The sequence below is a fragment of the Lissotriton helveticus genome, chromosome 1_1, assembly GCF_964261635.1.
Source record: "Lissotriton helveticus chromosome 1_1, aLisHel1.1, whole genome shotgun sequence".
Lineage (NCBI taxonomy): Eukaryota > Metazoa > Chordata > Amphibia > Caudata > Salamandridae > Lissotriton > Lissotriton helveticus.
In genome coordinates, this window is record NC_136057.1 from 486,413,380 (window position 1) to 486,425,719 (window position 12,340).

The 12,340-nt window shown below is 47.9% G+C and overlaps 1 protein-coding gene across 1 annotated transcript in view; it reads left to right on the forward strand.

The window, feature by feature from the left end:
* POLR3B (RNA polymerase III subunit B) overlaps positions 1-12,340 on the forward strand; it is a 943,591-nt gene that overhangs the window by 428,708 nt on the left and 502,543 nt on the right. The window lies entirely within an intron of this gene.

The following is a 12,340-nucleotide window of genomic DNA, read 5'->3' on the forward strand; positions in this document are numbered from 1 at the left end:
CAATATTCAACACAGCAGAAGAAGTGTGTCCAAATTAAATTACACAATTAGAGCAGTTCAGTCAAGTCAGCGCTACGGAATAGTTAATACAGCAGGCGGAATGTCACAAAGCAGTTCAAACAGGCAGCGCTAATAAATAATTAATACAGCAGGCGATATGAAAGCAAATGAAAGGCGCTTTTTAAACTCAAACTTCTAGCAATGCAGCGCGATAAAACCAGATGCCTGCAAGAGACACTGGGAGCGACCACTCAGCTTGTAGGCGAGGAGCGAGTCACGCCTCCTGGTCCACGTGGCTGCAGAGACAAGCTTTGCATCCTCACCTGATTGCATCTTGACATCGCCTGGTTCCTTCCTGGTTCCTTCCTTGTCACTGGCTAGTGACCCAGACTCTGTCCCCTCTGCTTTCAGGTTCTTCTCGACTCCGATCCACCCTTGGATCCACCCGGACATCTTCCTCCTGGTCGCCTGCAGCATCTTCTTGCAGCTCTCCATAGGATTCGACGACGAAACCCGGCATAAAACAACACCTATGCATCCGGCTTCCCTGGGTGAGGTAACTCGAGTACTCCGGTGCTCCCGTGGGTAACAACTATCCAAGTGTCCTAGTTTAACTGGGTTTTCCTGTAGTCCACCCGGAAGTGTCTGAAATCAACTACTTTGTAAACTTTACGTTCCCATTGAAAGTCCATGGTAACTCACGTGTGTGTTTAGACACTGCTCACGCATCCTGTGGGTCTCCTACTTCCAGTCCTTTGGTTGATCAGTGTAGCCTCAGCGATTTCCTAGGCCCTAGGCCTATTCACCTTTCCTGAAGTGGTTCTTATACCACTTCTTTAGTATATGGTTCGTGAGGCCCCTAGGGCAGAATTGTATTTGTGCAACTTATAGTATGCTTATTGAGTAACTTGTGCTGTATCTCGAACTCTGACCTCACAAAGAGTGCAGAGGGGTTGTGTTAGTAGTAAATACATATATATTTGATATATACCTTGTGTGGTGTCCTTTCATGTGGTATTCAAGGGGTTATTATTGGTAAAACAATTGGCTTCACATGCTCTCTGAAGTGTTAGCCTAAGACTGCTTTGTCCATGCTACCACTAGGATAGCTGGTCTATAAGGTTGTCTTTACAACCATCACCATAAGGGTTGTTTGGACTGGTGCAAGGGGCTCACTAGAATAGTGAACATCATATACCAGGCCAACTTCTCACATTGGTGTGCAGCGGTTGGGATAAGAGCTTGCTGATTGTTTTACCATAATATTTTGAGATATCATTTGAAAGATCACATTAAGGTACCTAGAGGTACATATAAATGAAGTCTTAAATACTTAATTTCTACTAAACTTAGTTGTTGTAGAGTAAAGGGCCTAGCACACCCCGACTACAACTCCTAGAGATGTTTAGTAGATAACACTTAGTGTAGGTAGGTGCACACACCACACCTCACTAGATCATGTCTCTGAGAGCAGAACCAAGTGGATCTCTCCCAGTGGAGGTAGATACTTTAAGGCTACCTTCCAGATATGATACCCTAACCTTCCATGATTTGAGGCACTTGTACACAACTAGGAGGTTAAAACAGGGTTCCAACCCTACACTCAAGCACCTGATAGAACTCATGGAAGAATATGATGCTAAGAAAGCAGCTAACCCAGGTCCTACAGGCAATGCAGAAGAGGGTCCGCCCTCAGCAGAGGATTCTCCTGATCACAATCTAGTGAAGTAGAGTAGGACTCTGAGGAGGATGACAATAGCCAGGTCCAAGTGGGAGTACTTAGCCAGGCTAACCTAAGCCTACATGGGACTGGAGAGGGCATAGTACCTTACAGACCCCCAAGCAAGCTTAACTCTGAGCACAGAAGGAGGAGATCCCTATCCAGGGAATCTCATCACTCTGGTGTCTCAATAGGGTCAGATGCTATCAGGAGAATGTCTTCCCCTGAGAGAAGAGAACATCAGGCCAGAATAAATGAAGTCAATCTGAGGATTGAGAGGCAAGAACTTGCCCTAGCCAAGGAGAGACTTGCTCTTGCAAGAGAGCAAATGTTTAGTGGGTCAGAACCCACTGGTGGCAGCATTATCACTAAGGATAAGGATAGGTCCTATGATACTAGAAACCTAAGTAAGATTGTCCCCCCCCACCCCCCTACAAGAAAGGGGATGACATCCACAAGTGGATAACTGCTTTGGAGAGGGCTTGCAAAGTACAGTAGGTACCCCAATGTCAGTGGGCAGCAATCTTATGGCTCTCCTTTTCAGAAAAAGGTAGAGACAAGCTCCTCACAGTCAGTGATGAGGATGCTAACAACTACACAGTCCTGAAGAGTGCTCTGATTGATGGGTATGGCCTAACCACTGAACAGTATAGGTTGCTGTTCAGGGATACCCAGAAGACACAGACTCAGGACTAGACTGATTTCGTAGATTGTGCCACTAAGGCTCTGGAAGGCTGGTTCTGGGCAGTAAAGTTAAGGACTGTACAGGATTGTATAATTTGATCATGAGAGAACAAATACTTAATAATTGTCAGAACCAGTTGTTGCATCAGCACCTGATTGACTCTGATCTGACCTCTCCCCAAGAATTGTGAAAGGAAGCAGACAAATGGGTCAGAACCAGGGTGAAGCAGAAAAACCAGAACCAAGGTGGTGATCAGAAGAAGCCAGGCCAAAAGGGTGGGGATCACGAAAGTAAAAGATCAGAAGTCTTCAACAGGTCCCCAAAAAGCTTCTACTGAGGGGTGTTCCAAGAAATCCAAGAAGAAAGAAGGCCAAAGAAAACCCTAGTGCAATATCTGTAAAGTTAATACTCACTGGACCAGTGATTGCACCAAAAAGGAGGCAGCTCCAACCACCATTGCCCCTAAGGCAACTGTTCCCCCTAGTGCAGCTAATAGTGGTGGTTCTCAACAGAAGGGTGTACTAGGGTTAACCCTTGGAACTGAGATGGACTCTGGCCTAGTCAGATTACCAACTCAAGCTGTCCTTGTCTGTGATGTGGACATGGCTATGTCCTCTACTGTGAGCCCCAGTAACCTGGGCAAGTACAGACAGACACCTTTAATCAATGATAAAGTGGCTCAGGCCTACAGGGACACATGTGCCAGTGTCACCATGGTGACGCCTAACTTTGTGGACCCTGGACAGATCATACTAGGTGATAATTACCTAGTGACCAATGCTAGCAATGTCACTACCACCCATACTATGGCAGTTGTTATTTCTTCTGGGGAGGGGTAGCTGGCCTCAAGAAGGTTGTAAGTTCAGACCTTCCTGTAGAATGTTTGTTGGGCAGTGATATAGAATCTTCAGTCTGGTCAAGTGGAGTATAGGACTCATGCAGAGATGCTGGGCATATCAGCACATGTCCTTGCTGTGACCAGGTCACAGGCCAATAAGTGCCAAACTGAACAGGCTCTCGATCCAGAAATTATGGACCTGTTACCTACCAAGAGAAAGAGCAGTAGGGTTAAGGCAGTGCCTTCCCCCCTGCCTCAGAGTGAAGATCAGCCTTCTGAGGAAGCTGGTTGTGAGACCCAAGAAGGAACTGTCCTAGAAGAGCTTGAGCCTGATCAGGTTAAGTTTCTTGGGACAGTGGGACCTTCAAGGGCAGACCTGAGGCAGGCAAAGCTGGACTGCCCCTCTCTTGAACCCCTCAGACAGCAAGCTGCTGGGAATGCTACAGGTACCCATAAAGTGTATTGGGATGAAGGGCTCCTTTATTCAGAGGCTAGAGACCCCAAGCCTGGTGCTTCCAGGAGGTTGGTCATACATTTGACATTTAGGGGCTTCCTTCTTACCATAGCCCATGATATTCCCCTAGCAGGACATCTTGGCCAGAACAAGACTTGGGACAGGCTTGTCCCTCACTTTCACTGGCCACACATGTCAGATACCAAGGAGTTTTGTCGCTCCTGTGTCACCTGCCAAGCCAGTGGCAAATCAGGTGGCACCACAAAGGCCCCCCTAATAACACTACCTGTGGTGGGGGTTCCCTTGGAAAGAGCTGGGATTGACATTGTTGGTCCAATGGATCCCCAAACAGCATCTGGGCACAGATTTATTCTGGTGGTAGTGGATCATGCTACCAGATACCCAGAAGCTATTCCCTTAAGGACAACAACAGCTCCTGTTGTGGCAAGAGCCCTCCTGGGAGTTTTCTCAAGATTGGGCTTTCTGGAAAGAGGTTGTCTCAGATAGAGGTGCAAACCTCATGTCTGGATATTTGACTGCTATGTGGAAAGAGTGTGGTGTAAACTATGAGTTCACCACACCCTACACTCCTCAGTGCAATGGTCTAGTTGAAAGATTCAACAAGACATTTAAGGGCATGTTCAAGGGACTCCCTGAAAAGCTTAGGCGAAGATGGGATATCTTGCTGCCCTGCCTTTTATTCGCTTATAGAGAGGTCCCACAAAAGGGGGTTGGCTACAGCCCTTTTGAACTTTTGTTTGGGCATCCTGTAAAAGGACCCCTGTTTCTTGTGAAGGAAGGATGGGAGTTATCTCTCAAAAAGCCTAAGCATGACATAGTGGACTATGTACTTGGTCTCCGCTCTAGGATGGCCGAATACATGAAAAAGGCTTCTAAAAACCTCGAGGCTAGCCAGGAACTTCAAAAAGCCTGGCACGACCAAAAGTCTGTGCTGACTGTGTACCAGCCAGGACAGAAAGTGTGGGTGTTGGAGCCAGTGGCCCCAGCAGCACTCCAAGACAAATGGTCTGGACCCCACACTATTGTTGAGCAAAAGGGAGAGGTAACCTCCTTGGTTGATCTTGGGACTCCCAGAAGCCCCCACAGGGTGCTTCATGTCAACAGACTGAAGGCATATGTTGACAGGGCAGACATGGGCTTGCTCATACCTACAGATGAGGGACAGGAGGAGTAGAGTGACCCTCTCCCAGACCTGCTTTCTCAGAACCCTGATGATGGTTCAGTTGATGGAGTGGCCTTGGCAGGCAGCCTCATTGGCCAGCAGCAACATGACTGCAGCCAAGTTCTACAGGCCTATAGGCATATGCTTTCCCTGACCCCAAGTCAGACAAACTGGTGCACCCATGAGGTGGACACTGGTGACAGTCTGCCAGTGAAGAGTAAAATCTACAGGCAACCTGACTGTTAGACCGGACATCATTGGCGTGAGTCTCCCTTCCATTTTTGACAGATTGCCTCCTCTGTTTTGACATATTTTTGCTGGTTGTACGTTTTGGCCTTGTGCCACTGCTAATCAGTGCCACAGTGCAAGTGCTCCCTATGTTAAATTGATATACTGATTGGATTCCATGATTGGCTTATTTGATCTACTATCAGCCCCTAGTACAGTGCACCATGTGTGCCCAGGGCTTGTAGAGCAAATGCTGCTGGTGGGCTTGCAGCACTGGTTGTGCCACCCACAGAAGCGGCTTGTAAAGTGTGTCTCAGGCCTGCCATTGCAAGGCCTGTGTGTAGTCTGTGACTACCATGTCGACTTGGCCAAGTGCACCCACTTGCCAGTCCCTAAACCTTCCCTTTACTTCATATTAGACACCCCTATGGTAGGCCCAAGGGCAGGGTGTATTGTAAGTATAAGGTAGAACATGCTCTGATGTGTGTAGCATGTTCTAGTAGTGAATTACAGCCATTTTCGTTTTTCACTATTGAAGGCTACCTGTTCTCATAGATTAGAATGGCAGTGAAGATTGTTACATCCCTACAATCCTAACTGACTCAGGGAACATGGTAGAATTTCGAGTTTAGTATGCCTGAACTCAGAATAATAAAATACATCTTTTAGTAAAGTTTATTTTAATATTCTGTGTTTGCAAATACCACTTTTAGAAAGTAGGTATTTGCGTGCCTAACCATTTGAGCCCGCCTCTGCTGACTTATGTTTTCCTTGTCGGGGTTTGTGTGTGACAGGGCTGGGGAAATTCCAGGAGACAGTCTGGGACAGCCCAGTGGTGATTAGGGAGATTTACCTCCAGATGGGCGGGGGAGAGTGCACCTGGGACCTGAATAGGGCTGGGCCTTCCCTCCACAATGCTGGCTCCACTTCCTGTGGCTTGTCTGATGTCTCTGCCCTGCACAGTGAAAGGAGAAGGGGAATCTTGTCAACGCACTCCAGAGCTGCATCTTCCCTCCCCTGTGCTGGCTCCACCTCCTGTGGGGCGTCTGATGTTTCTGCCCTGCACAGTGAAAGGAAGAGAGGAGTCATATAAACACAGTGCTCAGGAACTGGTTGGAACTAGGCAGAGGCCTCTCTGCCTTCAGAGAACAAAGGATTTTTTGGTATAAATATTGGGACCCAGTCCCACAGACTTTAGATCACTTCTGGAACAAGAAACCTTTCTGCCAAGGAGAAGAACCAAGGAAGCTGCAGGAGTTCGACTGCCCCTCTGCCAGTGTGCTGTTTGCTGGTTTGGCCTGCAGTGGTTGCTTCATTGCCAAGGGAAAGGAGAAGGAACTTTGTAAGGACTTTCATCTACAGAATATTCTCCAAGGGCTTGAACTGTGCTTGCCGCCTGCTGAAGTCTCAGGGCCAAAAGACTTCATCTCCAGCTTCCTCCTGAATTTCCTTCCTGGGAATTCTGACTCCAGTCACTTGCGTGCCGCTGGGAGCTGGAAGCACGACGCATCGAGAAGAAGTGTGTCGCCGCCGCAGCTGAAATCATTGCAACGCCGGAGAAGCGAGAGTTCGTTGCATCTCCCTGGAAGCGTGTGTTCATCGAAGCTGTCTGCTGTCGCATCGCCGGAGAAGCGCGACGCATCGAGAGAGCTGTCATCGCATCGCCGGAGAAGCGCATCGCAGGGCCTGTCGCGGCTCCAAGGTACAGAGTCGTCGCAAGGCTGCCAGGTCGTCATCGCATCGCCGCATCAAGGGCGCCATCTTCTCACAGTGCAACTGGATCATCGCATCGGCATCGCATCGCATCAAGGCGCCATCTTGCGCACCGCAACAGGTCGAGAATCTACGCATCACCTCCGCACCGGTAAGGCTCACGACGAGTCCCCTACTCTGCGCAAGCATTGAGGAAGGACGCAACCGTTCCCCCGGGTCACGGAACCGTCGCATCTCCCCTTTTGCGAGCCTTTTGTTCACTTTGAGTGTCGCATCCAAGAACTTTGTTGAGAACTTTGTCGGATTTACCATCAACTTGAATTAAGAGACTTTTATCATCTTTAAAGTAACCTTTAGTATAGTATTCTGGATTTTTGTCATTTGTGGTCTTGTGTTTAAGTCTATATAAAGAATACCTATTTTTATAAAACCTGTGTTGTGTCCATCTGTAGTGCTATCACTGTATTACTTCACAAATGCTTAACACAATGCCTCTGAGATAGCCTGTCTGCTCGTGCCAAGCTATCAAGGGGGTGAGCAGGGGTTATTAAAGAGAGTAATCCCCTTGTCCTGACTTAGAAGTAAGGGTCCCTATTTGGACAAAGGTGATAACCATTGCCAACTAGAGACCCCCAGATCTAACACTGACCATGTCGGGGACTGTATCAGGGCAGAGGTCCAAAAGATTTTGGAACTGGGAGTTATTGAGCTCTCAGAGAGCCCCTGGGCCAGTCCAGTAGTCCTTGTGCCAAAGCCTCACACCCAAGGTGGTAAGAGAGAGATGAGGTTTTGTGTGGACTACAGAGGTCTCAATGCTGTCACTAGGACAGATGCCCATCCAATACCCAGGGCAGATGAGCTCATTGACAGATTGGCTTCTGACAAGTTTTTGAGCACATTTGACCTGACAGCAGGCTACTGGCAAATCAGGCTAGCTGATGAGGCAAAAGCCAAAACAGCATTTTCAACCCCAGGAGGTCATTACCAAGTTGTGGTGATGCCTTTTGGCTTGAAGAATGCACCTAAAGTCCTCTCGGGTCTGGATGACTTTTGTGCAGCTTATCTAGATGATATTGATGTCTTCAGCTCCACCTGGGAAGATCACCTGATCCACCTGAAGAAGGTTTTGGAGGCCCTGCAGAAGGCAGGCCTAACTATCAAGGCTACTAAGTGCCAGATAGGGCAGAGTAAGGTTGTGTACCTGGGCCACCTTGTAGGTGGAGGTCCGGTTCAACCACTGGAGAGCAAGATCCAGACCATAAAGGACTGGACTCCTCAAACACCCAGACACAGGTCAGAGCTTTCTTGGGCCTGTCTGGTTATTACAGAAAGTTTGTTAAGAATTATGGGCCCATTGTGACACCACGTAATGACTTAACCTCAAAGAAAATGCCAAAGAAAGTTCAGTGGACAGTCAGCTGTCAAAAAGCATTTGATGACCTGAAGCAGGCCATGTGCTCTGCACCTATTCTGAAAAGTCCAGATTACTCCAAGGAATTAATTGTCCAAACAGATGCTTCTGAGTTGGGTGTGGGAGCTGTTCTTTCACAATTGAATAAAGATGGTCAAGACCAGCCCATGGCTTTTATTAGCAGAAGGCTGAACCCTAGAGAGAAACGTTGGTCAGCTATTGAGAGGGAGGCCTTTGCTGTGGTTTGGGCCCTGAAGACGCTGAGGCCATACTTGTTTGGTACTCACTTCAAGATTCAGACAGACCATAAGCCCCTCTTGTGGCTAAATCAGATGAAGGGTGAAAATCCCAAACTACTCAGGTGGTCCATTTCCCTACAGGGTATGGACTTTACAGTGGAATATAGACCTGGAACTGACCATGGCAATGCAGATGGACTCCCCAGATATTTCCACTTAGAACATGAAGACTCAACTGGTCAAGGTTAGTTTAATGTCCCTGCGTTTGGGGGGGAGGGGTTGTGTAGGAGAGTAGGGTCTGCTTCCTATGGTCACCCCCACTTTTTGCTCTGATTCACTGGTTTTTCGACTCTAGTGTGGCTGTGGGCCTGCTAATAAGACCCACAGCCTAGCTGTTATCTCTCTAAATTCCTACCATGTACTTTAGGTACATATCCAATTGGGTATTGGGTCACCTTTGTAAGCCCCTGTATAGTGTACCATAGGTACCCAGGGCATAGGTGCACCCAAGGCCTACCAGGGGCTGCAGCATATATTATGCCAACCCTGGCTGGCCATCCAAACTGACACAACTGGCTGATCACTCTGCTGGGGCAAGGTCGTGTAATCACCCCTTGCTTAGGTATAGTATTCCTATACCTACCATTATATATAGACACATATATACCTTTAAGTCACTCCTAAGGCAGGCCTTAACAATCCTGGAGGCAGAGTGCTTGGTTTTATGTGAGATGGTGCTCTAGCATGAGCTGAGCCTGTCTGCAGCTTTCGTAACCATGTCCTTATAGCTGTTCTATGATATAGCCATACCATATACTCCTAAGTGCATTATAATCCTCGCGGTTATTGCTAACTTTGGTTTGGCTTTATCAAAACATGTCGTGTAAGGTGCCAGTTCTGGCAGTGGGGGTAGCATTTAACCCTTCTAGAGGGAGAAGACATGTAGTTGTAGCTTTACCCGGTTAAAGTTAAACAGAGCCTCAGCATCACAAAATGGATGCCTCTGCCACAGACACGAGTCTCACCTCCTGCTGCTGGACGAAACTCCGGCAGGGGAAGCCTGGATATTAGGTTTCCTGTGTTGGGAGGTACTCGCACCTCCCCAGACAGCCTGTAGTGTATTGGGGCAGGGTGGGTTGAATGAAATGAGACACTGCCTGGGGCACACAAGGTGCTCCAAGCATAGCCCGGTTCAAACCAGTTGCTGGGGCACTCCAGCCCCAGATCTGGCGCGAAACTGGACAAAGGGAAAGGGGTGTAACCACCCCCTTCCCAGGTTCCACCCATAGGAGGGACCTAGCAGATAATCCAGCCCCTTAGATTAGTATAAAGCTAGGAGCTGAGTTTAGAGACTTTAGATTATCCTGAACTGAAACTCTGAAACGAAACTCTGGACCTTCGACATTCTACTGCAACTAGAAGACTGAAGAATCTCCCTTGTGGTCAAGGAGGGACCACCCTGTGCAAACCGGCACCACCAGTAACTTGCCGGTTTGCTTAGTCGACGCTCCAGCCGGATCCCGACAACTTAGCGATGCAGCCTCTGGACTTCCAGACTTCTCCGACTCACATCCACAGCAAAGCTGAGACCCGTGGCGGACACGAGAGACGTGGGACCGGACATCCTGCAGTACCTGCCTTTTGCTAATTGTGCAGCTTCTGAGGCGTCCTCGAAGTTGCGCATTGGGGTTTGAGAAGCCCCGACCCCCAGCAGTAAGTGCACCGAAGCTCAGCCCTCCACACTCCACGAGTGCCGCGTGGGGCCTGTGCCTGCATTTCTCCTTCGCGGTTGCTAGCCCGTTGGCTAGTGGCCCTCCTGAAGACATCACCTTGAATCAACACCGCTTGCCTGGTTGCTCTGGGCTTGCTCCTGCTTTCCTGTAAAGGGGAAGCTCCACAGACCAGGCTGGTCTGAACATAAGCCGATCTTCCTTTCCTGCGATGGTTGCATTTGCCAAGGCTTGTTGACTCCAATTCGGAAGCCGACACCGCCAACAGCGAGATCCTTCGTTGTACAGTCCGCATCCAGCTCCTGGTCGTCGTCGTCGACGCCTCCTGGTCCACGTGGCTGCAGAGACAAGCTTTGCATCCTCACCTGATTGCATCTTGACATCGCCTGGTTCCTTCCTGGTCACTGGCTAGTGACCCAGACTCTGTCCCCTCTGCTTTCAGGTTCTTCTCGACTCCGATCCACCCTTGGATCCACCTGGACATCTTCCTCCTAGTCGCCTGCAGCATCTTCTTGCAGCTCTCCATAGGATTCGACGACGAAACCCGACACAAAGAAACACCTATGCACCCGGCTTCCCTCGGTGAGGTAACTCGAGTACTCCGGTGCTCCCGTGAGTAACAACTATCAGAGTGTCCTAGTTTAACGGGGTTTTCCCATAATCCACCCGGAAGTGTCCAAAATCAACTACTTAGTAAACTTTACGTTCCCATTGAAAGTCTATGGTAACTCGCTTGTGTGTTTAGAAACTGCACACGCATCCTGTGGATCTCCTACTTCCAGTCCTTTGGTTGATCAGTGTAGCCCCAGCGATTTCCTAGGCCCTGGGCCTATTCACCTTTCCTGAAGTGGTTCTTATACCACTTCTTTAGTATATGGTTCGTGAGGTCCCTAGGGCAAAATTGTATTTGTGCAACTTATAGTATGCTTATTGAGTAACTTGTGCTGTATCTCGAACTCTGACCTCATAAAGAGTGCAGAGGGGTTGTGTTAGTAATAAATACATATATATTTGATATATACCTTGTGTGGTGTCCTTTCATGTGGTATTCAAGGGGTTATTATTGGTAAAACAATTGGCTTCATATGCTCTCTGAAGTGTTAGCCTAAGACTGCTTTGACCATGCTACCACTAGGATAGCTGGTCTATAAGGTTGACTTTACAACCATCACCATAAGGGTTGTTTGGACTGGTGCAAGGCGCTCACTAGAATAGTGAACATCATATACCAGGCCAACTTCTCACAGCTGCTGCATCTCGTTCTGTACTGACAAATGATACCGAACCAAGTCCGGGAGAAGAGATGCTACAGCTGATATGCGTTTTCCCCTTGAGGGAGCACTTGCACCAGACTGCTGATAACTTCTGTTTTTTGCAGTAAACCAGTACGCAGTGCGTTGATTCTCCCTAAGGCACTCTAGATGGAAGTTACGCTGCCCCATGCTCTCCTAGTGTAGCGCATAGAACTAAGTTATAGGGTGTTAGGTTTCTAGATTACATTTGAACTGTTATTGTCGTTGGGTTGCAGCATGCATTTGTACTGTTTTAATAATATTATGTGGGATTTTTTTAGATTTAATAATCAACTAGAGGTCGAGACTGTTGAAATAACAGCTATTTAGTTAGTTTCTTATTAGAGTCGTTTTTGTGTGAGATATTGTAAAGAGCAAAACTGGGATTCTCAAAATACCACTGCATCCCTGAATTCATCCCTGTCTTTCACATTCAGTCGCTGGTGCATTGACCTAAGTTCATTCATGTCACCCATGGATGTGAAAACATATTTTGTAGAACTAAGCCAGAGTCTTACTTTACGCACCACCTCAGCTCTGTGGAGAGAGAAACGTGCCTATTTAAGTTGAACTGCCTGCTCTACATGACTTTTCATGTTCATTCAAACCAAATTTAGCATAAGATTACAAATCTGAAGTCTATTTCTCCCACCATGTAAAGGAAGGCACCACAGTGCCTCAGACTGAGTGCTTGCAATACTAAAGTAAACCGGGAGATTCCGAGGTACCTTTGCTTAAAAGGTTGAACTTGTTTCACAGGTAAGAAAGCTATCAATATCTTCGGCGTCTTGGGGTACCTCACCTCCCCCAAACCACAGTCCTCCATCATTTCAATACCTCTGTGTAA